A 27994-nucleotide genomic window follows, 5' to 3' on the forward strand; every position below is an offset into this window, starting at 1 on the left:
ATATTTTAGTCTGTTTTTATTAGTCATTTCAAGGAGGATCGTTTAAAGACTTGGGGAAGGCTGGCCCCTCACTCCCCTCCACGGCCTCCCGTGGAGCACTCTGCCTTTGCTCTCTCCACCACTGTTTACTTATAAGCTTGATCTTGGCAGCCAGTGAGTTTATTTTACATTTTACTGAAGTGTGAGGGGAAATACTGATAGAAAAACTAAACAAAATCCCTCACAAAATGGTATCACCAAATGAGCAGAGTACCTGAAGAAGTCAAACATCCGGGTGTCCAGAACTCAAAGGCTGATTTTTCTTCCCTATAAGGCGCCCTCAGAATCTCTTCCTGCTCTGGCTGGTGATAAGATCATCTGAAAATTAATCACTGGTGGAGAGAGCTGTATCCACTGCCAGCCTACAGCGCAAGTCTGAGCCCCGGCCTCCCGGAGTTTCTTGTCTGTATCACCATGAGCTTTTCAGGACAGGGTGCACAGGGTTCTTTGTTGTTGCCTTAAAGAACTGGAGATGCTGGATCGTCTAATTAAAGTGTAATTTTTTTCCTACTACTGCCTCACCTATTGGTGATTATTGAAAAATAACATGAAATAATTTTCCCTTATTCATAATCATGTATCTCACCATAAAATATATTAGAAAAGAAAAGAAAATTACAGTGGCCTTATGTAAAACTGAAGGGTTTAGAAGTATGTACGTGATTTGTCACAGCAGTTCTGTGCGAGCAGAAATTCAGTGGATGTGTGTGTATGGTGGGGTAATCTATCTGTATCTGTCTCCAGACAGAGGGGAGAGGCGCCAAGATGGTGGAGCAGAGAGACTCAGAGCTCACCCTATCCCACAAATACACCAAGAATTACATCTGCAGACCCACTGAATCACACACAGCACCTACTGAACTCTGGCAGAATGTCTCTCACTTCAAAATACAGGAGAATTCCCCCAAAATCTGTTAAGAAAGACAAAGAAAAGCGGTGCAGGACTGGTCCTGTGGGGAGGGAGCAGCAAAGGAAGAAAGGCAGCCTCACACTGGGACGCCCTCCAGCCAGGAGGCCAGTGGGGACAGAGGCAGAGCTTCCGAGGCTCAGGGGAGAGGGTGGCGGCTGCTTGGCAGACAGAGCTGGGAGAAGATGGCACAGAGGGTCCCTGCAGTCCCCAGCCCTAGGTGCAGACCTGCAGGGACAAGCTGGGACTGGCCGCTAGAGATGGGCAATGAGCCCAGGACGAGGGCTGGGGCCCGCTGCACGGGGGCAGCCTCAGGGGACTGGAGGGCAGTGTGAGCTCTGGCCAGGGGCATGTGCAGAGCAGAGCAGGGACCCCCGTGCTGGTGTGGGTGGGGAGGGAAGCGCCACACAGCTGCGCCACAGTCCCTGTCTCCACTTGGCTCCATTGTTGGTGTGTTCTTCTGAGAAGAGAGGTGGGGCTCGGACACAGCCGCTGCTGCTGAGTGGAGTTGGGAACGTGGAATCCTGCATCCAGACCCAGGGGCACTGCAACTTCACAGGCAGGACTGAGGTTTGTTTACAGCCCCAGACAGGGTGCATTTGCTCCCTCCAGTGCCTCTGTGAACCTGCGCCTCTAGGAAGCACAGGCAGTGAGGAGAGTTCTGGCACAACGTGGGGGTGAGTATGAGTATTTACAACAGGCCGGCAGACCGTACCCTATGCAGGGACAAAGGCAGTGTCAACAAAGAGTGCTTTATAAGCCCACATAACAAGTGACAGGTAACACCACAGAAGGCACTTCCCAGTGGCCATCTCCTGTGGACGTACACTGTGACAACCACAGAACAAAAAAGGAGGCCCTGCTCACCAGCAATCAGGGCGGGCTCTGATCACAACACCCACTACACCCCCCAAAGGGTAACAGCCAACACACATGGAAGAAAGACATGGCAACCATCCATACTAGGAACAGCTCTTGTAACAAAACTATCAGATGCACAGTCTACATAGGAACGCTCCCACTTTAAAAGAAAAACAAGCAAACAGGCCTTCAAGACCACTGTAGATAAAGAAGCAGAGGAACCACTCCCAATTAAAGAACAAGAGAAGTCCCCTGAAAGCAATGAGGTAGACCTCGACAGTCTAGTAGATCATGACTTCAAAAGGGGGTGATATGAGAGACTATGAATAGAGATAGAACACTATAAAAAGGAAATAGAAACTATAAAGAGGAGCCAATTAAACACAGAAAACTCAATGGTTTTTATCTAAGCCAAGTTAAAGGCAGTCAAAAGCAGACTAGACAATGCAGAGAAACGAGTAAGCGACTTAGAAGACAGGATAACAATCAGAACAGTAGACAGAAAAGTAAAAACCAGTGACAGCAATATAAGGGACCTGTGGGATAATACAAAGAGTGCCAAACTACACATGATAGGGGTCCCAGAAGAAGAAAGAGAAAAGGGGATTGAAAAGGTATTTTAGGAAAACATGACTGAAAACTTTCCAAACCTAAAGAAGGAAACAGATAATCTAAGTATAGGAAACATAGCTGATCCCAAAGAAGCACCTAAACAGACCTACACCAAGACATATTATAATCAGGATGGCCAAAGTTAAAGAAATGATTCTAAAGGCAGCAAGAGAAAAACAAAGAGTTAGTCACAAGGGAACCCTAAAAGGGAGTGGGAAGGTATATTCAAAGTCCTGAATGAGAAAAAGCTGCAACCTAGGATACTCCTCCATCTATCTGGCAAGACTATCCTTTAGAATAGAAGGATAGATAAAGAATTTCCCAGACAAGCAACAAGTAAAAGAATTCAGCAATACTAAACCTATCCTAAAAGAAATATTGAAAGGTCTACTCTAAATAGAAGGAAGCTATAGAAACAAGAAAACCATAATTTGAAATGTGATAACTATAATGAGTTGCAAGAGAATAAACATGAAGATGTTAAAAAAAAAAAAGACATCAAAATCATAAAAAGAGAGGGGAGCAAGAAAATGTAAACAGCTCATACAACTTAATAAGAAAAAAACCAAACAACCCAATCTAAAAATGGGCAGAAGACCTAAACAAGCAATTCTCCAGTGAAGTCATAGAAATGGCCAACAGGCACATGAAAAAAAATGCAAATCAAAACTACAATGAGGTGTCACCTCACACCAGTCAGAATGGCTACCATTAAAAAGTCCACAAGCGATAAATGCTGGAGAGGGTGTGGAGAAAAGGGAACCCGGTTGTAGTTTGGTGCAACCGTTATGGAAGACAGGATGGAGATTCCTCAAAAGACTAAAAACAGTCTTACCATATGATCCAGCAATCCCACTCCTGGGCATAAAATCCAGAGGGAACCTTAATTCAAAAAGATACATGCACCCCAATGTTCATAGCAGTGCTACTTACAATAGCCAAAACATGGAAACAACCTAAATGTCCATAGATATGACTGGATAAAGAAGCTGTGGTATATTTATCAATGGAATACTACTCTACCATACAAATTAATAAAATAACGCCATTTGCAGCAACATGGATGGACCTGGAGATTGTCATTCTTAGTGAAGTAAGCCAGAGAGAGAAAGAAAAATACCACAGATATCACTCATATGTGGAATCTAAAAAAAAAAAAAAAAAAAAAAAAAAGATGAACTTATTTACAAAGCAGACTCAGACATAGAAAACAAATTTATGGTTACCAGGGGGAGGAGAGGGTGAGGATGAGGAAGTTGGGAGTTTGAGATTTGCAGATACTAATATATATGCAATATATAAGCAACAAGTTTATACTGTACAGCACAGGGAACTATATTCAGTATCAATAGTAACTTACAGTGAAAAAGAATATGAAAATGAATATATATGTTCATGTGTGACTGAAGCATGGTGCTGTACACCAGACATTGACACAACATTGTAAACTGACTATACTTCAACAACAACAAAATATGTATACATATATCCAGACAAAAGTATGTCTTTCATTAAATATGTCAGTGGTTGAATGATACGCATCTGTATAATCATTTTAAATTATAAAAGCAAACACATGAGCCTAAAAGGGTTATTCCCAAAGGCGGCAAGAAAGGTATGGATGTTATTTGTTAAATGGAGAAGGAAGAGCAAGAACATAGTTTGTATTTTTATTTTCACAAATATCTCCAAGGGACCCTGCGTGTTAAGGAAACCAAATAACCCCTGATAAGGTGTTTGTACAGAGTAGATGCCAGCTCTGTTTCCAACTTTCTACATCCCTGAGTAAGAACTTGAAGTCTTTTATAATAAAAAGACCATGGATAGTCAATAAAATAAGTGATCTGAGCTACGTCTTCCACAACTCAGGGGTGGCCCAGATGCTGGCTGAGCTGCAGACAGTACGGCTGAAATTCACTTTCCTGTTACATGCAACAGTATTAGAACAGCTAGATAAACGGTGAGGTAACCAACTCACCTAAAAAACTTAGTGGCTTCTAACAACACAAGTTTCTTCCTTGCCTGTACTGCATGTTTCCTGTGACCTGACTCTACGATCCGTTTCACGTCTCCTCACGCCAGGTGCCAGGCTGGGAGCCCTGCGGCTACCTGCAGTATAACCAGCTCCCCGGTGGTAAGGAGGAGCGAGCGAGCAGGCAGGCAGAATCTCAAACTCTTGACACTTGGCTCCACTCCCAGTGGCCAGAGCAAGTGCAGTGCCACACCCAGCTGGGTGTGGGCGGGAAAATGCCGTCCCACAGTCTGCCTGGAGTGACGAGAACTAGGCTAGCACTGAACCGCCCTAATGACCACCAGGCGTGAACACATTTGATGATTACCTCACTGTATTTCTATCCTGTGTTACTGACACAGACATGGAAAGGACTCCTCATTAGATTTTTACTATTCAGTTTGACCTCCCAATTAAAAATGAAAAACCTTGTGTTTTACAGGTAGTGGTAATAACAGTACTTTTCTATAAGAAGATAGGAAAAATATTCTGAAAGGGTTTGGAGTAGTGAGAGAACTCTGCCAGGACCCTTCTCGCTATGAGCAAAAGCGCTGATGTTTAGCGGGGGACAACAAACACTGCTGTCTGTTGCACACAAAGGGAGTGGAAAAATAACCGCCACCGCTAGAGGCGGCGCAGGGCCACACGCTGGGCCCAGGACCAAAAGAGCAGAGACAGGAACACAGATTTAGGGACAAGTCTAGGCCCAAGACAGAAGCTTAGTCAGACAGCAGAATACCCCAAGCCTCCATGCCAGGCTAATCGCTCCACGTTAAGAAGTCACCTGCAAGACACAAACCCTCTCTGAGGCACTGCACAAAGGAAAGACCAAAAGCTGAGTTAAGATGACACTAGGAAAAAGCAAAACCCTTCTGATAAAACAGTCCCTACTCCCTTAAAAATGTATGTAGTGCACAGAGCATAACCACAGCGACAACAAATCTCAAACCCAGCTCAATTGCTACTGAGATTAACTTTAACTCCCACAATAAAGTCCCATAAGAAAAAAGTATGCCCATTCTAGGCATCGGGGCTGCGCACCTCGGTCTTCATGGTAGTACACAAGATGTCTTGTCTTTACGGACATTACAAAGGATTAAGAGGGAAGGAAAAAGATTCCCAAGAAACAATGCAGTTCTTAAAAGCAAACTTAGATACGACACAAACGTTGAAACTGTCTGGTAGGGAGCTGCAGGTAACTGTGGTGAATATGTAAACGCATAATTGAAAAGACAGATAACACGCAGTAGCAGTTCGGTGACTCCAGGAGAGAAAAGCAGACTCTAAGGAAATACCACGTAGAAGTGTCAGAAATGAAGAAAAAAGTCATGGAGATTAAAAAAAATACCTTTGACAGACTCATTAGCTGACATACAGGGCCAACTTGTCATAGTTTGCTGGGGCTGCCATACCACAGTATCATGGACTGGGCGGCTTAAATTGGCAGTCTGAAAGGCTGAGACCAAGGAGATGGCTGTGTTGGCTTCCTCTGAAGCCTCTCCCCTCGGCTTGTAGGGGTCCCCTTCTCTGAGTGTATTCGTATGCTCTTCCACCTGTGTGCGTGCCTGTCCTCGTCTCCTCTTCCTATAAAAACACCAGTGATACTAGTTTAGGACCCAGCTAAAGACTTCATTTTAACTTAATTATTTCTTTAAAAAGTTCACCAAGAGAGACCCTATATCCAAGAGAGTCGTAGGACATCAAAATATGAATTATGTTTTGAGGGAAAACAACACAACTCATCCTACAGCACGAGGAACGTTTCAGTGAACTTGAAGGTAAGTCCACAGGTATCACACAAACTGAAACAGACAAAAAATGAGGGGAGGGAACGCCCCACAGAAGAGATCAGCCAAGAACTGTGAGGCAATTTAAAGTGGTCTAACGCACATGTAATTAGAATCCCAGAAGAAGAAATCGAGTAGAAGAAAACATTTAAAGAAATAAAGGTGAAGAAGCTTTAAAAATTAGTGACAAACATCAAACTTCAGATAAGAGAAGCTCAAGGACCACTCAGCAGGGAAAATACCAAACACACACCAACATGCATTCTACACACACACTAAGCACATCACACTAAGTATGTCACACCCAGACTGATAAAAACAAAAGGCAGAGGGAAAGGAAGTCAGTGTAAGACACTACCTCCACAGGAATAAGAATAACAAAGCAGACTTCTTACAAGAAGCAGGGCAAGCTAGAAGGCAATGGTGTGCCATCTTTAAAATTTGAAAGGAAAATAATTCTATCAATCCACAATTGTCTATTCAGCAGGAATATATTTTAAAAATTAAAGAAAAATAACAATTTTTTCCAGATTACAGTAAACTCTGGGAATTTGACAGAAGACCTAATCAACAGGAAATATTGAATGACGTTCCTTGGGCAGAAGGAATCTGACAACAGAAGGAAACTGAGATCTATGCAAAAAGGAAGAGCACTAGAAATGGAAGTAAAATGAAACTGCTTTCTTATTTTTAACTACTTTATAAAACAACTGATTAAATCAAGGATAGTAGGAATATACACTGTGTTTATAGCATATAAAAAAGTGCAATATATAGACATAGAATACAAACTTGTGGTTGCCAAGGGGGCGGGGGTGGCAAGGGACAGACTGAGATTTCAAAATGTAGAATAGATAAACAAGATTATACTGTATAGCTCAGGGAAATATACACAAGATCTTGTAATAGCTCACAGTGAAAAAAAAGTGTGACAATGAATATATGTTTATATATAACTGAAAAATTGTGCTCTGCACTGGAATTTGACACAACATTGTAAAATGACTAACTCAATAAAAAAAAGTTAAAAAAAGAAAGCAATATATGACAACAATAGCACAATAAGTGAAAAGGGGGAATTGGTAATACACTGTTATAAATTTCTTACACTACACATAAAAGAGATATAATCTTACTTAAGTGTAGCTGATTAAATATGTATGTTGTAAAGCATGTATATTATAAATCCTACAGTCTTAAATAACTAAGCATTCTTTATCAATAGAGGAGATCAAGTGAAATGATAAACAATAACAAAAAAAAAAAGAAAAAGAAATAACCAGAAAAGGAAGGAAAAATAAATTTAAAAAAATGGAAAAATAGAAAACGGCTAGAAAGTTAGTATAGTTCAACCCAACAGTATTAATCAGCATCACCTTAAATGAGGATGATACAAACATGAATGAAGAAATGGAAATGGTCAGATTTGTTGTCTACAAGAAATCCACATTAAATATAGTTACACATCTGTTAAAGGTGTAAGGATGGGAAAAGGCATGCCATGCAAACATGTTTTAATGCAATCAGAGGAAAGACTAGTTGTAGTAATATCAGACTTTACATCAAGGAGTATTCTCAGGGATACAGAAAGATTACACGATGATAAAGGGATCAGTTTTCCAGAGAGACATAAGAATGTTTATGTATCCACCTAACAACAGTTTCAACACATATGAAGAAACAATTTACTGAACTAAAAGAAGAAATAAGCAAATTCATAATTATGTCAGGAGACTTAAACATTCCTTTCCTCAGTAATGGATAAAACAAGTAAAATCAGTGAGAAGATAGAAGACCTGAAAATATCATCCATCCATCATATTAACCTACTATTTAACAAGGTTTACAGAAATTCAACAACAAAAAATACACATGGAACATTCAACAAGATAGACCTTAGTTTTTAAAAACCTGAAAAATGTAAAAGAAGAAAACGCACATATTCTTAGACCATAAAATAATTAAACTAGAAATCAGTGAAAGAAGAATCATGAGGGAATTCCCAAATGTGTGGATTTAAGAAGGCTTCAAAATAACCTATGGGTCAAAGATGAAGTCTCGGGGGAAATTTTTAAATATTTTGAACTGTAAAAAACCTTGAAAATAGAACATATCAAAGTTATCTAATGCTGCTAGTAGAGTATACAGGGATAAAATAATAGTATTAAATGTTTATATTACAAAGAGGAAAGATCTCAGATAAGTAATCTAAGCTTCTACCTTAAGAATCCTAAGGAGGAAATAATTTTTAAAATGCAGGTTATCAATAAAACTAAAAACAGAAAAAAATAGAGAAAATTTAAAAAAACCCAAAAAGTTGTTTCTTTGAGAAAATTAATAAAATTTATAAATTTCTAGCCAAAACAACCAGAAACAAAAAAGAAAAATAATAACAATATTAGGAATGAAAAATGGATCATCGCATGAGATCTCATAGACATTAAAAGGATATAAAGAGACCCCACAGACACCAAAAGAGCATAAAGAAAATATTAAGAACAACCTAATGTTGATGATATTTAACAAGTTAAATGAAGCTGACCAACTACTTAAGTTTAAAAATACTAAAACTTACTCAAGAACTAGACAACTTGAATTAACAGGAACTGATTTCCTACTTAAAGCCTTACAATAAGAAAACTCTAAGACCAGAGGGTTTCACTGGAGTATTCTATCAAATATTGGAAGAAGAAATAATATAAATTCCATTTAATCTCTTCCAGATAGGAGATTAGGTGTAAACTTCTAAAATGGCAGCAGGTCCATGGATCTCTTCTATGATGTAAAATCATAATCAGTGAAAATTATAAAAAGCAACTATTAAGTCTCTAAAAATTGTCCAAGGACATATAGCAAATGAAGAAGCACTTACTTAAAAGAATCTACCAAATCTACATTTTGGTAAGGAAAGGGAGAATGTGGCATTTGACCCATGACCTGCCCCTTGTCGATCCCCAGCCACTGTGATGGAAGCTATACTCTGCAGAATGAGTCAGAAAGAGGGAGCTCCTTCTCTTCCAAGCTCCTAGTGGGAGGCGCAGGCCACTAGAATTCTTATTCACCCCTCCCAGTTCCACACTGCAGGAGCTGTATCCCAGACAGATGCAGTTAAGGTGTCCATGGCTCCATTCTTCCACCCTGCTCCTACCTGTAGGGACAAGGCTCTATCCCAGGCGTAGCAGGCCGAGAGTTCTGGGCTCCAGTCACCCTTACCCCACATTGTTTGGAGGATAAAGTTTCCACACTAGGAGAAGTTTCCATGCAAGGAGACCAGTGGCACCACCTCACCCAACACCTAGTTTGCAGACCAGTTGTATCACACTGAGAAAGAGGTCACTGTCTCCAACCCACGTCTGGAACAGGGGCACAGCATGGAAAGCAGGCCAAAAGAACAGAGAGCTCCATAGCTCTCCCTGACAGAACTGAGTTTATTTGGAATACAGTGTGGGGAAGTTCAAGCCCACTGGTGCTGTCAAAAACAGCAGACACTCCGGTGATGAGCAATTAAGAAGAAACTTGTAGCTCCGTGATAGCAATAAGCAAAGTGGTACACCAGTTAGAAGTTTAAGAGAAATATGAGAAAAAGCTTGGGGTCAGAGAAAGCCTCAGTGACTGGCTTCAAAGACTAGTCCTGGAAAGGGTCTAATTTTGACTGAATCAGACTGTGGAGCAATTTGTGCCCCAGATCATTGTTGTGAACAATAGAGCAGTAAGTAGAGGCTAACAGCTAGGCATGGTATCAATCGAGGCAGACCAGCCAGAAGCTTAACAGAGAGAAGAGAGCAAGAAACAGTTAAAACCACTGTCATCCTTGGGAGTGGGGGATGGATTGGTCAGGGTGACTGTGTACATGCTCAAAGCTCTGTTCTCACAGATGCACACCGTGGGAGAAATACACTTCACTGACATACCTAGTCAAGTCACTAAATAAGCAAACACTGACAGAAACTACAGAACCCAGGAAGGGCTAAATGGAATCTGTATCCAGAATTGCAACAATATATGATTTACGTGCCCCAAACTCAATAAAACTTACAAGACATGCAAACACATAGGAAAGTGTGATTGATAAGCAGGGGGAGAAAGGTAGACAAGAGAAACTCCTTTGAGAAGGCCTGTATGTCATATTTTGCACCCCAATTCTTCAAAATACCCACGATGAATATGTTCAAAGAACGAATGGAAACCAAGCTTAAAGAAATAAAGGGAAATATGATAACAATTTCTCCAAATAGAGAATTGTCAGTAAAGAGATATCAATTATAAGAGGAAACCAAGTAGAAATCCGAGAGCTGAAAAGTACAGAACAGAACTGAAACGAACAACTCACGAAGCCCCTCTCACCACTCCTTTTCAGTACTGTACTGGCATTTCTAGCTACTGCAACAAGACAAGAAGAGGATGTAGGAGATACACAGATTGGGAAAGAAGAACTAAAACTGTTGTTGGCAGATGACATGATTATCTCTACAGAAAACCTAAAAGAAACAACAAGAAAATAGGAACTAATAAGCCATTACAGCAAGACTGCACAGTACAAGGTTAATGTACAAAAGCCAATTGCTCTGCTATACAACAAACAAATGGAATTTGAATTAAAAACTCTATACCATTTACACTAGCACCCCCCACGATGAAATACTCAGGTATAAATCTATCAAAATATGTACAACATCTATATGAGGAAAACTAGAAAACTGTGATAACTAAAATCCAAATTAAAAAGCACATGTTACAACGGAAAAACAGATAATTGGACTTCATGAAAACTAAGAACTTTTGTACAGCAAGTGATACTATCAGTTAAGTGAAAAGACAATCCACAGAATGGGAGAAAATTTTTACAAATCATTATTTAACATGGGACTTTTAACACAATAATGAGACAAACAATTCAATTAAAAATAGAAAAGTCTAAATCCAACTGTGCTGTAGTTAGTAAAGTTTTCATACATATAGCAGATATAATTGTATGTTACAAATAAGCAAAGGGGAACTCTGTGGTGCTGGATCTGATCAAAAATATCGGGATACATTTATGATTAGATAGATAATAGAGACAGACAGATAGATATGAATACAGATGTACTGATACATCCATCGCTACTAATTCATATGTATCTCCTAGTGCTGTTTGGTGAGGAGTAGAAACAGTGACACTCCAATAGCAATGAGCACTCCTAGTGCCCAGACCTTGGTTTCCAAATACCATTATCCAATAAAAGGAACCAGGGCTCCTTTGATAAGTGATTGATTCCAGGGATGGAACAGGCAAATATACACTGAGCCAGGAGCATTACATGGTACCAGAAAGAAAGAAAATGCTTTAAATAAAGAAGAAAAGATGGCAGCATGTTGAAAGGACACAAAATGCTCTCAGTAGCCAAAGCTGGAACAATTTGAATAATATTAGTGTGGGATTATAAGCCAAAGGGTAAAACAAATACCCATGAGTCCATACTAATATAAAATATATACAGAAGGACTCCAATTAATAAATGTAGAAGTAATGGAAAATGAAAAAAATCACTATTAGAACACCATAGTAATAATTGCTATAGGCATGGTCATCTGATGGATGCTAAAAATAGTGAATGTCTGAGGAAAAACAGGATATTTGAATAGTCTTGAAATATCTCCACACAAGATGCTTATTAATTATAATAGGGAAAGTAGTAACTTTAGAGTGAAGAAACCAAGCAGATACCACCTTAGCTGAGTGATCAAGGTCAAAGTCAGTATCGCCAGTACCAAGACACAGCAGCTTTGTGTACTTTCTGATGCGATGCACTAAGAAGGCGTATCGCCTCTGTGGTATTCTTCCCCCAGATGCATAAACAAAACAGCTGAGCACGTACTCGTCAAACACATCAAAGTCACAAAAGACAAGGAAAGACTGAGGAATTCCCACAAACTAAGGCGTCTAAGGAGACATGATGACTAAAGGTAATGAGGAATCCTGGGTTGGATCTGGCAACAGGAAAAGAACGTTAATCAAAAAACTGATGAAATATGAATAGTTTCTAGTTAATTAATACAGTTAATGTCATTTTGATAATCGTACTATGGTTATGTAAGATGTTAACACTGGGGGAAGTTGGGTGAAAGCTACACGGGGGCTCTATGTCTAAAATTATTTCCAAATAAAAACTTTAAAAAAAAGAACCCTCCCTCTAATTTAAATGCTCATCAGCAGTAGAGAGATGAATTATTGTGATGGTTTTTGAGATGCTGGCAATGTTACGTTTCTTATCCTGTATTATGCTTGCAATTTTCCACTTTGTAAAAATTCACTGAGCTGTAATTTGATTCAACTCTTAGCTTTCAAATATTGCATTGGCTTCTGAATTCACATGGTTCTATGAAAATCAAGATTCATTAGTCAGGTTTACATCTAAGACTAAAGGCTTTAACTATATTAGAGAACAGTCTGGTGCTTAATTTAGAGAGGTAGCATTTGATGCGCGAATATACTGACCCCATAAAGGGTCAGTCTCGGGGACATTCACCAGATGCCAATGATATGCTGCTGAATCTTCCAAGAAGACAGTGATACTATCTGCAAATAATGATGTTTTCTGAAGTTAAAATTTTTCTGTCAAAGTCTCAGGGTTTTTTGTCTGTTTTACCAGTTTAATTTAATTTGTTCTAATTCCAAAACACTACCAGTGTTAAATAATTTTGGTAAATATGGGTATATCAATGGTTTCAGCTTTACTTAATAGACATCTCAAATAAATGGCTTAAACAATAAATTAGATTATTTCATTTCAAATAAACTTTCAATAGGATTATTCCAGGACTGGTTAATGTTATTTCTACAATATCAATTTAAGAATTCATATTCTTTGCATCTTTCCTCTCTGCCATCTGCAGAAAAGTCTGACATTCCCCATGGTAGCAAGAAAGATACCGAAGCACCAGCTTTCACACTCACACACCACAACATACTAAAACCGGAACAGAGGGACTTCTGTGCGTCAATCTTGCCCATTTCCCCAGAAGCCTCACAACAGAAATCTTAGCTTTTCATTTTCAGAATTTTATCATGTGCTCTTTTCTAAGGCAATCTTTGCCAAGGTGAACAGAATATTACCAGGAATGGTTCAGACCTGTCACATTCCACCCTGTGGGGATGTAGAAGGACCTAGAATGCCATGGAGGACACAGCCACCTGGCACCTGAGTGACAATGAGGGTCTATTAGCAGAAGGAAGTAATTCTTGAGTAGGACTTGACCAGCTGCCAGAGAGGACACGACTCCATTATACTTGACTGGCGTGTTCTTTGTAGGGGATCTTCTGTCCTCTGAGGAACGACGCAGCTGTTGTTGAGATACTCATTGTAATATTTTTAAAGTATCATTTTATTTCTGGTACACTGAAACTTTTTACTGGGAACTGTTTCAGTACTGTGTCAAATGACTTGTTTTGTTTTTGTTTCCTTCTTTTCCCCTAGGTGGGAATGTGTTTGCCATTTCTCTAGAAGATACCTTTTAACTTACTGACACGCTTTATTGTATTAAGACATTTTATAACATTAAATCCTTCTTACAGTCTCAGAATATATCTTACTTGGGCATATGAGTACTTGTATTTGAACTATAATTTTTTTTCAAATTTTTGAGATATACCTATTTGCAAAAAAAGTTTCTGCATAATGGTTATGATAGTAATCACAAAATGATTTTAAAACTATTTGTTTTATGTTCCATTTATTTTATGAAATATGTTCCTTAAAATTTTGAAAGATTTTTTTCTACAGTATCATCAGGTTCTGGAACCTTTAATAGATCTTAGTTTTGGGGTTGGGTTGTTTTTGTTTTTCAATAATTTAGGTAAAAGGATGAATTTGTGACTTTCTTCTAGGTCATGAATTTCATCAAAACATAAGTTTAAAAACTTAAAGATACAAAAGTATTATTTTTGCGTTTTCCTCTGTAATTATACATATTTTCATTCCCAATTTTGAGCATTTACATTTTCTCTAGACTTTGTATTTTAAATTTTATTAAATTTTTCAAAGAACCAGTGCTTGGATGTATATGCTAAATCATCAACTGTCAACTTTCATTTCTAAAATTTTTCTTCCTATTTTTCTTAGACTAGCTTTGCTGTACATATTTGATTTCTATCATCAAATATTTTATTTACATTCTTTCTAGTATAATGTTGGCATTTAAAGGTCTGAACTGGTATTTGACTACATCTTTGGCCACATATAATTAAATTTTAAAAGCACATTATGATTATGTCCTAAATATTCTAAAATTGAAAATATCAGTACTTTATTGATTTTTTTATTAATTATAAAATTTCAAGCAGTACAAAAATAGGTAACTGTAAGTAAAATTCTTCTTACTTCAAACCAACTTTTCAAGGTACCAACTGCTAACAGCCTCTTTATTCTTTCAAATATTCTTTTATTCACGTAAATATACATTACATTAAAAAGGCTGTAAAGGTCCACACTTGTGCTTATAGCATTGCCTGCATGTATAAATATTTCTCTGTAGCAGATTCCAGGGAGTGGATTTCCTAGGTCAAGGGGCATGTACATGTTTAATTTTGGTAAGTACTCTCTAAGTGCTCTTGCACTGCACTCCACAAAAGCCTGTATCAGTCTATACAACAACAGTGTATGTTCATGCCCATTTTCCTACACTCTGGCCAACCGTAGTATATGACCAACATTTTAATTTATAATTTTATCTCAGTGATATTTAGCAGACACCTTTTAATTTCTAAGAAGCTGGATTTATTTTTTCTGTTGTTGGTGATGGTTGCTTCACCTTTTATTATTGTTGTTCAAAAAATTTTTTTTACAATGATTCAGTATGAGAATGTGATTGGTTAAAATTTAACTTTCAGATTTTACTGAGGTTTCCTTTGGAGCTTTATGGGTATAATATGCTATGAATGCCTTAAAAAAATGAAGCATTTTCTCTCTGTAGAATACAAATTAATGTGTTCTATGTTAATATATTATTATTATTTGGGGGCATTCTCTATATCCATATTTTATATCTAGTTAGTCTTTTAAAGTTAAGAAGTTGTTTAAAATTTTTACCTGTATGTTAATTTCTAAAGAGTTCATAATAGTTTTTATTTAGTTAAAATTTCTGTGTAATTTCTGAAATTAAATCAAGGATTCCTACTCCCACAAACAAATAAATCAACATACTTATAGTTTACATACAAGTGATATAGTATGTATATTTTTTCTTGTGAACAGTGGTCATTGTTAGGAGAAGAGGTCATTTATGCAATATCTCGTTTTGTCTCTTCATACAAATTACTACGTCTTTTCTCTAATGGAATTCCATTAATACAATTTGACCATGAGATTTCACTAGGGAGAACTAAAGTTCACTCTACCTGTGAATGAAGTTGGCACATATATAATTATTTTAAAACCTACTAGAAATCTCTAAATAATTTATTGGTTCATATTACTCTTATTCCATAATGATCATACTCATAGCCTGATTTCCACACTAATTAGCCAAACATATTTCCTCTGTGATATCTATCTTGTCTTATATATAGTCATTTAAATACTCAGCACCTGAATATAGTATGATATAGTATATATTTATAAGCAAATAAGAAGTCCGTGCTTCTGGCTTCCTCCCTTCAACTCAAATTTGGAGATGCCACAGCAATGAACAAAAAGTTTGAGTAAATACTTTGAGGGGAAAAAAAGTGAATGAGAGTCTCAGTGTGTGGGAAACGGCATCCACCGGGAGAGCTCCAGGCACACATACTTTCCGGGCCTCGGGAGAGCTCTCTAGAGTGCCCCCTTCTCTCTCTGCTGGCACATTTGCTCCAGGCAGCCAATAGTAATAGGTATTGATATGGTCCAAACAGCTTTCTCCCCACTCCCTGATGCAGTCAGCATTCTCAGAGGGCAGCTACTCTTGGATTAAAACAGCTTGGGTCAGGGGCACTGGTCAAGAGATGCCTCGGGAGGGAGAGAGACAAGGAGTACAACAGTAAGAGCTCTCTGTCTGGAAGTGCCCCTCCCTGCAACCTCCCCGGAGTGAGGACAGGCTAAGCCCTGGGTCTTCTTCAGCTTCTCCCACGGCAGACATTACTAGTCAATGCAGCTGATGCTGAAGAGAGGACAGAATTGAGGTTTCTGGGGAAATCAAGACTTGAAGATTACCACCTGGCATAAATGAAGAGCCATCCCCATAAAGGGGGATTAAAGATACTCTCAGGCATACAGGGTCCCAAGTACTACTACAGACAACCTTCTTTGAAAGAATTCTTAGAAGCTGTACTTCAGAAAAAAAGAAAGATAAATGAAGGAAGAGGCAATATGCAATGGAGGAAAGAAAGAGGGATGAACTTAGTAAGGCTTATGTTTGCTCAAATAAGCACAAATTTGTAAAAATTAGATTCATATAATCTGGTATTAAAACTCTAGAAAATACTAACTTGACTGGGAACTACAGGCAGTATTCAGGTCACCAGTAAAAGAGCATGCTAGCTGTCTTGCTTCGTCCAGGGTAATATATAGACACAGATTAGATTTTGCATTGCGACTGAATAAATAAGTATGCATTTGAGTCTTAATACATGAGGGGTAAGCACCAGGAGAATAAAAACAGAATGTGTAACTTTAAGACAAGGAGAGAAGAAATTCCATCTATCCAGTGGAAAATAGAGTGAGATAAGAAAGCACAAGAAACAGAAAACAAAATTAAATGGCAGGAATGAGTGCCAGTGTAACAATAACACCAACAGTAACAAAATAGTTCATTTATACCTCACTGTAGTCTAGAAATGAACGATGGTGACTTACAAATACCAGGTAGAGTAAGATAAACTAAAGTAGAGGAGAAATTAAGGCCATGATAGTAAGACCCACTCACAGGGGTCTATCCTTAAATAAAACAATACAAAAAGACTGCTAATGCACACCTATTAGAGCAAGTTTATAAACTTAAATGTGTGACAGTACTATTCCTTCTGAAGTGTCACCTCTCAGAATCCTGCCTGGTAGGTCTGTGACTCCCACTTCTCTCAGTCTCTGAGGACTGAACAGGATTAACTACACACACTAACACCAGAGTGTAGTCAACTTAGTCACTTAATAAAAAACATTGTCTCTGTTAGCTTTAAGCAGATTAAAATCTACCTCTTTGAAATGTCAGTCCTTCTGTAGCCCATGTCATAATGATATTTTCCTTCAAAGACATACATTATCATACAGAGCCAGAGAAGAAAATTTCCAGTTTCTAAAGGATCATTTCATATTTTTCTTAATCATATGTACATAAGACAGTGTCACAGCCAAAACTATTCAACACATCCATTTGAACAAGTTCAACTTCAGGAGAAATTTAAAATCTGTATTCAGACTCTTAACTGTATGACTGAGCAAGTTTCCTCTCCTTTCTGAGCTTTGATTATTTCCTCATTAAAGGAAAGAGGTTCAAGTACATGATCTTTAAGACAGCTTCCAGTTTTCATAATTTATACTGACCTTCCATGTCAACTCTGTTCTCATTCATTCATGCTAATAACTTACTTTAATATATATAACTCTTTATTTCTATAATCATATTTATTATAGGAAGAAAACCCAAAGATGTGAACAAGTAAAATCACCCATAAATCTGATCATCTCTGTATATTAACATTATTTTATATTTCATTCCCTCTTTACTTATTGATTTGTTAACTGAAATTATATTGACATAAATTTTGTCATGTTTCTATTGTTTAATATTATAAAACTGGAAGTTGTGTTACTGAAAATCTTCACACACGCCACTCAGCACTCCACTGCATGGCTATACCATCATTTGCTGTTCTTTCTCTTATTACTTCTCTCATACCTGGTCATTATAATCGTTTCCAAATTTACTCTGTTACAAGTGTTGCAATGGTAACTGTCTGCATACATAAATATTTTAAGAAGTTTTTCTTAGTATAATTTCTGTCAAATGACACAAATAGTATTTATATATAGGTAACATTGATGGAGGCACCACTCTATGCCAGACTGCGTTCTAAGTGCTTCACATATATTGACTTGTTTAATCCTCACGTCTGTCTGCTAAAGTAGGCGCTGTTATCATCCGTCCACTATACAGGCTCCGAAGATGGAGGAGCACCATGGACAGGTGTATCAGCACTGACAGTCAATGTACTCTTTTCAGGATAATGCCCAGGGCATGCTGTCACATCAATTCGCCATTAAAATGGTAGCGTAGCACCTTCACAGCACAGAAGGAATTGGTGTTCACTTTAAGGAAAAGAGAATTCATGCAGCATTTCTGTTTAGAAGCAACTTACGCAGCCTGTGAGATACCTGAACTATTCAGGCAGTCTGCAACTCACACGTCTGTATTCCCTGGGCGATGGATAGAGAAGAATTTAGAAGGATCGCCAAAAGCACCCTAGGTCTCCATGCAGATGTTATTTCTGAGCAAATACAAAATGGTTTTTTCAATGTATTACTTAGTGTTTTTAGCTTTCTTTGTTAAATTGTCATTTTTAATAACCTAAAATTACAAGCCACTTAAATAAGAAACTACCCTCGGAAGGAACTGAACATTATCTGCCATGGAAAGTCTTCCTCTCTTCCTCTTTAACTTCTCTTGTGTGAGTGACATGGTCAGCGGGAAAGGCGTGCTGAGCACGTATTTTCACCACGGACCTAGTGGTACCCAGTGCACCGTCAGGCTGGCTTAAGCCAAACTCCATGGTATCATTTTTATACTTAGGTTTAGTATTTAATTAATCAACTTTTCATCCACATTGCCTATTTTTTTTTTTTTTACTGAACCCTGCCAAAAACATTCTGGCAGATGGTAAAATAATAAAATTGCTGGCTCTGAAATCCAAAATCTTGTAGATAATTAGAAGACTTGATACAGGTAACATTTATTAGTCATGAAGAGCCTGACAGCAAGAAGAATTTTTCAACCCACACAATTTTGGAAGGGGTAAAAAATTCTCTTTGAACACTGATCAAATTATGTTTCTGTGACAAGAAGGGAGAAATACACTTCATAAAATTGAGCTGGACAACTTTGGTTGAACATAGCCCAAACAGAGAGAAGGAAAGAAAGCCTTTATAGAGGCGATCCCACGTACTGAGCAACAAGGGCAAATATGAACCACCTTTTGAAAATTTCCTCTGTTCTGCTAAACAAATTGCAGGTCCATTAAGTAAAAATAAGCACCAAGAATAATCTTGGTCATCACCAGAGTAGCTTTAAATGAAATAACATGTGTTCTAATTATCAGTGTTCCTTCTTTCTTAGCATAAGCATCATTCTCGGTCTGGGAAGGAACCCTCTGCAGGGACATTTGCTCATTGTAGAAGCTTAAGTTTTTAAGATTTTTAAGATTTAGCTATTTCACAGCCACCATTGCACACACAAGCTACACTGGTTACCCCATCCATGCTTCACCAAAGCCAAGTATACCTTACAAACACAGTGGATTCAAACAATCCTGCTGTTAACACTGTAGAGTAGGGATAAATGGCACTGGTAATCTGCTGTGGGGTTCAGGCTGCTGTGGTTTGATCACAGACAATGTGCCATCTTTAGTATCAAAAACAAGTGCTGTTTTGTGAAATTAGATGACTTGCACAGGTTGTACCCTGGAAGGCCTCAGACTTGATCATAGATCCCTGACTCCCCGTATCCTGTTCTTTCCACTGATTTATGTCTGCAAGTTTGTATGCCAGATTCACCAAACCAAGTGACCACAGTCACATCCTGTGAATACACACAGGAACAAGTGACAAGGCCAAATAAAACTGCAATGTGTACATTTTTAAAAGTTAAACTCAAGAGTGGATAATATATTGAAATCCTTGAAAAGGAAAGAATCAGGGAGGGAAGGGAGGGAGGAGGGAAGCACTTTCTTTCTGTTTTTCTAGTTGAAATACAATGACCTTTAAAAGGGAATTTCAGAAAAGAGTGGCTGACTCTATATATGTTGTCAAAAATTCAGATTAATTCTCTTGGGAAAATGGAATGATAACTTGGCAAGGAATGAAATACAGCTATGCAGGCCAGGAAAGATATTTTTCACAGAAAATTTATCAACTAGATATCTCTGGAGAGAGGGGCAGTTAAACTCAAACCAAGTATCATGGCTGCTAAGAGATAAAATGTTAAAATAATAATAGATAGCTTTAAAGTAAACAAAGTCTAAATCTTTCCCCATTGTATCTTCTTGGCATGTTTGTCATAAATTAACTGACCATTTATGTGTGGGTTTCTTTCTGGGCTTTCTATTCTGTTCCATTGAACTATGTCAGTTTTTATGCCAACACCATACTATTTTGTTTACTATAGCTTTGTAAGATGGTTTAAAATAGGGGCACGTGATGCCTCCAGTTTTGTTCTTCTTTCTCAAGAAGGCTGTCCGGGAACTGTTTCTTATTCTTGGCTGTTGTTAGTTTCAGCTGCTTTCGTCCCTTTTCATGCATTTTTATGGTTGTGTCAATGAGAAGTTGAAAAAGATTATGTCCCCCACACTGAACAGCAAAGTAAAAGGCTGCATGTGAAACTATGAGCTTCATGTCTGTGTTTGGAAGATAGTAGGGATGGATCATTTGAGAGGACTTAAACAGAGTTCACTTAGTCCCTGCTGCTTTTTCCGAAGATCTGAAGATCATGGGTGGAGGGTGACAACCTGGTGCCCCAGCCCAAGGTAAGGAGACAATAAAACAATGAAGGAGGAGAAGAGAGCGGCTGGACGTGTCTAAGACAGGATTTTTCTTCTAGCTTGTTCCAGCCCATTCCTAACTATTGAAAACAGCTGGCTGTTTCTTTCATTTAATCCTCTGTTATCTTGGATTTGATTTAAAAAAAAAAATTCTACTTAAAGAAGCCTTTTACATTTTCAAAGGAGAAAAAAACGGGGTAAAGGTGGCATATTATATGAGGAAAATTTTTTTAGATTTCGTATGTATGCGGCAAGAGGAAAATATGAGGGGGGCGGAAAGCAAATGAGCCAAGGTTTCCTTAATTCCTACCTGGACTCTTGACCTGCCTTCTCACCCAGAAGCACTGCCACGTAACATGGCAGGTCACTTCATTTGTTTGGGTCGAATGTGATCATGATCTTCTAGAATGCCTCCTGGAGTATTTTAATGTTCACATCTTCCACTCTGAATTTCTCCCATGACCTGGCCAAATTCCCAAGTAACACGGGAGAGTCACCCACACTGCACGTGGCTCTGCAGGACCGCCAGCATGGGCACGGACTCAGACCTGCGGTCTGGCTAGTTCACCTAATCCAGACGCGTCATTTTGTCTGCTTCCTCAGCGCAAGTGAGGTGGAGACTTGGACTGAGATGGACTGGCTTCATCCCAATTTGAACAAGACAAACACGACCTGGCAACAGCAAATATCTAGAAGAACAGACCTGGCTTGATGGCCCCTTCTATTGAAAGCACATGTCTTGACTTAGCTGGTAAACATCAAGGCCTAAAAGCTTTGAATTCATATTAAGAGCACTGGAAGAGGTATCAAGAACATATCTCTTGTGTTCCTTTGACTCTTACAGCAAAAGTCTACTATCCCAGATAAGGAGGTACACAGTCAACCTTTGGTTGGCCATATAAATGCAAGAATCCCTTAGCATATTCTATTGATCCAAAGATGCTTATTTTTTCACATTTTAATCTCTCTCAAAGTAGGATGCATTTTACAATGGCCGATGTGTCATAATCTTTATTGGTAGTGCTGTTTGGGGAGGTTTTATTAAAATATTAAAAATTACTGCATCTTAAGTTGATGGGGCCTTAGATTACATGAAATACAGAAGTTGGAATTCCTTGGAAAGTACTGTCTTGGTAGTTCTAGGAACGAGGGGGTAATAGGAAGTAAACTTAGGAAGTGAACTGCAGGGCATCAGAGATGAAAGTTTTATGAAGTAACTTTAGTAAGTGGTTCTCTTGCCTCTTGTCAGCTTTCCTGAGGGCAGGGACTAACTGTATACTGTGCTTGATCAGTACAATACCTAACCTCGTGTGAATATTTGTTAACTACATTGTCATAACAGAAGTAGTCATTCATTATGAGGGGACAAATTACTGAAAAGAAAAAGAGGAACCCAACACTGAAATTCCAACTTACCACTTTTTACTGACCAATTCCATATAATAGCATTATTTTGCATTATCTTCTACAAGAATTTCCCTGTCATAAACCTAAATACTGAATTAGGGAAATGCCATTAAGTACCTCTGGAATCAAAAATTTCTTAGACCAGTGATCTCAAACATGGTTGCACATTAAAATCACCTAGGAGGCTTTTAGAAAATGCTTGTATCCAAACCCCATCTCACACTAAATCAAAGTGAGAAGACATCTGGGAGTAGGGCACTGGCACATTTTTAAAAACCTTTCCAACAACAGAAAAAAATCAACCAAATCAAGAAGTGATTTTTCCAGAAAAATAAACAAAATTGACAAGCTTTTAGCTATATGACCAAGGGAAAAGAGATGACTCAAATAAAATTTTAAAAATTACAATATTTTACAGAAGGATTGCAATAAGGTTTGTAAGGGAGTTCTATAAACAATTATATATAAACAAATGCGATAACCTAGAGGAAATGAACAAGAAAGGGACACCCTTCCATGGCTGAACCATGAAAAAATGGGAAGTCTGAGTAGAACTGAAAGCAAGGACTTAGATATGCACACACCCCTGTTCACAGCAGCCTTATTCACAGTAGCTAAAAGCAGAAGCAACCCAAGTGTCCATCAGCTGATGGATGGATAAACAAAATATGATACACACATACAATGGCATATTAGTCAATCTTTTCAAAAAAGGAAATTAAGAAAATTCTGACACATGCTACAACAGGGATGAACCTTGAAGACATTATGCTAAGTAAGCCAGTCACTAAAGGACAAATACTGTGTAATTCCACTTATATAAGGTGGTAAAATCGTCAAATTCAGAGAGGCAGACAGTAGAATAGTGGTTTCCAGGAGCCGGGGTGAGGAAGAAAGGTGAGTTATTATTTGGTAGGTAGAGAATCTGACAAGATTAAAAGGTTCTGAAGGTGGACGGTGGTGATGGTCGCACAGCACTGTGAATGTACACAACGCCACTGAACTGTAGACCCCCAAATAATGAGAATGGTACATTTTATGTTTTATATCTATATATATAGATATATATATCTGCCACAATTAAGCAAAATTAAAGCCTCCCCAGCTCTTTTCAGTACAGACGAATTTGAGAACCATGGACTTAGATCAAATGATATTCTCAAGTAATTCTTACCAGACTTGACAGTTGAGTTTCTCTAGATGGAACACAAACATTTTTTTTTTCAGTGTCCTCAGCTGCTAGTACCGAGCTTGCCACACAACATCAGTAATCCTATGTGCTTTTTATTGACCCCAATTATTTGTCAGAACTTATGCTGTGACAATTGTTCTCAGTTTCAAGTCATCAGAATCACCTGATGACTTGACAGAACTCAGATTGCTGGACTCCACCTGCAGTGAGGCATTACATTTCTAGTAACTTTCCTAATGAGGCTGGACTGGGGGCCACAGGCTGAGCACTGCTGTGCCGAGCACTGTGCACATTATAACAGGATGTACAACAACCCATGGGGCACGTAGCATAGTTAGGCTCAGAGACATTAAACGACTTGCCCAAAATCATGCATCACGAGGTGCTGGAGATGTATTAAATCCCAGGTCTTTAAGACTCCACAACCATGCCATTTCATGATGGTCTGGATGACGGCCATTGAATGGACGAATTGTCTTAATAAACTCTTAGTAGACATCAATGGAAAGCTAAAATTTGGCTAAAGTTTTTTTTTTTTAATCTTTTAAAAACAAAGTCGGTGGAAGGATGGTCTTTTACAGTTTCTCAGTTATGGTCCAAGGCAGTGTTTAGAAATGCCACCATTAACCATGTGCAATCACATGGCACTTGAATCTAGGCTCCAAAGTAGCGACACTACACTTGTTACCACGTTAGCTAACAGCACCCTTCCCCTCTCAGATTCCTTCTGGGCGTGCCCTTTCTTTGGGATAAGACGTGTCCTCTCTCTTTTTCCATACATTTTTTCAATTTATTAATTTAACTTATCACCCCCAAATAGATCATTTTCTTTGCCCATAGAATGACTTTTGTCTCACTTTGTTCTTTAATCCCTCATTGCTCCTTATAAGTAGATTTTTTAAACTTTTTTTTTGCCAAAAGAGTTAAAACTTGATGTTATAAAAATACTCTTCAAAGAAGAACTTTCCTCTTAATTATATCCGCAGGAAAAGGAAAAAATAAAAGAGAGAAAAGAAAAACTATATGAACAGAAAGTAAGAAATAACAAATAAACTGAAATTCTCAGTTCTAATTAATGCTCCTGGTTTAAATGCTTTTAATTAATAATAGTGACAGCTACCATTCACTGGCTGCATAGTAAGTGTCGAACACTGTGCTAAACAGCTGAGGAATGTAATGTTTTAGTCCTGATAAAAAAATGTCTGCAGTGGCTATTTTTAATCACCATTTTCAAGATGTGGAAATAGGCATAGATAAAGTTAGGTAACTTGCTAAATGCATTTTGCCACTGAGTCTGGCTCCAGAAGTTCATGTTTTCACCCACTGTATTCTAGCCTTCTTTGCTAAGGAAAAAAGAAAGATGTGAGGTGGTCTTGTATCACTCAGAGGGTCTTGCCGCTCAGGGAGGACTTGGCGGGGTTCTTTCCTACTTTTTGGAGCTTATTTCAGAATAGGAACTCTGGTACAGAAGGTCATTTCTGGTCCCTAAGGCCATCTCTGTTGATAACTGAAGTACATGTAAGGAGGTCGTGTCATGTCTGGCTTGAGAAAAAGGTCTTCAGAATCAGACTGCCTCCGTTTGGATTCTAACTCTACCACAGCGTCTGTATAACACTGAACAAGACACTTAATCTCTCTGTGCTTCAGTTTCCATAGTGGTGCAATGGAATAAAACTTGTACCTAACTCACAGAAATGCGAGGATTAAGTGATGGAAACCACGTAGAGCTCTCTGAATAGCACCCGGAACATTAAACACTCTACAAGTAACTACTATATCATTAGCAGTTTTTAAACATTGGCCCTGTTTTATGATTATCGTCTATTTTTATAGTAAGATTTGGAGTGCTTTTATCAATTTCTAGATTGTGTTTTTCCATCTACCATCATGTTGTAAAATGATACCAGTAATGCTATCTGTTAGGTGGCAAGACAGAAGATGAGCCCTTTTTCCCATTTATTTTTCTGTAGCAGTCACATCCTAATTCTCCTGGGGCTACAGTTGTGAAAGAACTGAGGTTATCCGCACCACCAAAACTGATCCTGCAATTTCATGCAGAGTGGTTTCACATAAGAAAAAATGTTTTCCTAAAATATGTGCATAAGCTATTGTAATATTTGTGGTTGCAAAATGAAAGCTATTCCTTCCTTTTGCTACACCCTTCAATATTTGCTCAGGTGCAATTTGGTTTCCACATGAACTGATCTGGAAAACTTACCAGGGAGTTACAGAACAGTTGTCATTCCGACCTCTAGTAACTTCTCAAACAAAATCATATTCCCGAAAAATGGTTACATAAAGTACCTCTAATAAACCTCCCTGTGTGTTTGTGCCTTATTATAAACCCCATCAGCAGTCTGCCGTTAAGCATGAGCACAGTTTTAATCAAGCGGTAAAGCACTCAGAGTATAAAGGTCATGAAGCTGAAGCTGCAGTGCCCCGTCTTGTCCCCCTGGTGAAGGAGCCTGGCTGGACCGTTCACTGCAGTTGCCCCAAAGTTCTGTTCCCTGTGCGCCTGACTGCACTTCCCAAGCGACAGCAGAGAACACACTTGAAGGAAATACTGCTGGTTCGATTGTACCAGGGTCCTTAATTCCAGATGGATAGGTTTTTTCTGGATGAAGGACACGTTTAGAAAGTCTACGTACCAAAGATATCTTTCTTCAAGGGCCATCTGAGTAATAGAATAATAAGGGATAAGATAAAGGTCAGTTAACACCAGAAGTCTATTTTATATCTGCAAAATTCATAACGAAGAAATAGAAGTAAATTCCACAACGGAGCTTGGAGTTCACGCCATTTCAGCTCGGGGTCTCTGTCATCAGATCCCTTTTGGATGCATGAGAGTTAGCAACTCCTCTACAAAGACAGTGGCATCTGAACTTGAAGCAGTCCGCTGGCAATTTTATGTCTATTTGTTTGCTGATTTATTCCTAAATCAACCACATTCATTCTCTCAAACTGTAGTTGGCAATGTTTCACTGACTTTCTACAAGCCTATACATAATAACACAAACAGGAATAAAGTAAAGTAACCTAAATGTGCCCTTTCACTGGCTTTAAACTGGGATGTGACTAACAGGTGAAGCAAAATCATTTTTCAAAAATAAAATAATATGCATTTGAAAATGTGTTCATTTCCAACATATGAGATAATTACATCCTCATCTCTGTATCTATCTGTGTGTATGTATGTGCAAGTTTACATATATTTCTATATTATTTATCTCCATACTGTGACCCCCAAAATAAATATTTAGACAGAGTTTACTGTTAGCAGATCAATGAGACATTTAAAGCAGTCTGCAAGTTCAAAAGACAGTACAGGACTCTGCAAGTCTGGATAGTTTTACAAGTTATAATCATAAGTCATCACCGATCTAGAACTGATGGTGATGTTACTTTGAGGTCATGTGTAAATGATGAACTTAGGGAGACAAATTAAGACAGGAAAACAAAGAGCTAGGGGAGGCTGGATGCTACACATTATTTAATCATCACATTTCTAGTATGATTGAGTATCTTGATCCAAATGCTTGGTATTATGCTGGCTCCTATAGGGAAAATATAGATGAAACTAGTTTTTGATCCAGTATCTTAAACTGATATCTAAGTCAAAACAATTTAGAATAGATCCCAGTAATTACTACTATTTGTGTCTTATCTCGGCCATTAGGACGTGCTTCCTGGCAGAGCCTGGTTTCTCCATCGCCATCATGCTCAATGCTACGTCTTGTCCAGCAGGACCCTGGGAACCAGTGTTCTACATCACTGCCTCACCCAAGTCTTTCTCCCTTTCCCAGAGCTTAATGCATCTCATTATCTTCTACTTTCCTCTTCTATTTCATTTCCATAAATTTTTCAGGTTGTCCAGACTCATGAATATCTCCTTCATTTTCTTTACCTCTCTGTGATTTATGCTTTGTTCACAGCACAAAAATCATTCCATGAGTATCCACCCCCACCTCTCCCCCAACCTTACAAAAAGCACACAGCTACATCGTGTGCATTTTTAAATGTGGCCTGAGATTATTACTACTTTTTGCCAGTGACCTGACCTAATAATAATGCTTTTTAAATGTTAACAGTGAAGATTTTTTTCTCAACAACTTTTAAGTAATGCCACCAAATTGAAGCACTTTTGTTTTTATAGCTGGAAGGGGCCTCAGTGACTATTTAATCCCATGCTTTCATTTACTAGAAGTGGCACCTGAAGTCCAGGGAGGCAAAGTGTCTTATCTCTGTGGGACAGCAGCCAACCCCCAGGCAGGCTCCTCCCACTGCCCTCTGAGCCTGGCTTCCAATCCAGAAAGACCTCTGTGCTGGATCACTAGGGAGGAAGACTAAACATTCCACGTTCTTGTCCACGTTCAATCACTATATGGTGACAATTATGAGGAAATCACTCAAAACTGTCCAGGTCTCAGTCTTTGCATTTGAGAAAATGTATAATCCTTCATTTCTTATCAGTCCATTT

The 27994-nt window shown here is 38.4% G+C and overlaps 1 long non-coding RNA gene across 1 annotated transcript in view; it reads left to right on the forward strand.

Annotated features, from left to right (window-relative positions):
- LOC116147687 (uncharacterized) overlaps positions 1 to 13979 on the forward strand; it is a 498674-nt gene extending 484695 nt beyond the window's left edge. The window contains exon 7 of the long non-coding RNA XR_010376819.1: positions 12047 to 13979. This is a non-coding gene — a long non-coding RNA (uncharacterized LOC116147687). The remainder of the gene's footprint in view (positions 1 to 12046) is intronic.
- The last annotated feature ends 14015 nt before the right edge of the window (positions 13980 to 27994 follow it).

This window comes from Camelus dromedarius, chromosome 19 (assembly GCF_036321535.1).
Source record: "Camelus dromedarius isolate mCamDro1 chromosome 19, mCamDro1.pat, whole genome shotgun sequence".
NCBI lineage: Eukaryota > Metazoa > Chordata > Mammalia > Artiodactyla > Camelidae > Camelus > Camelus dromedarius.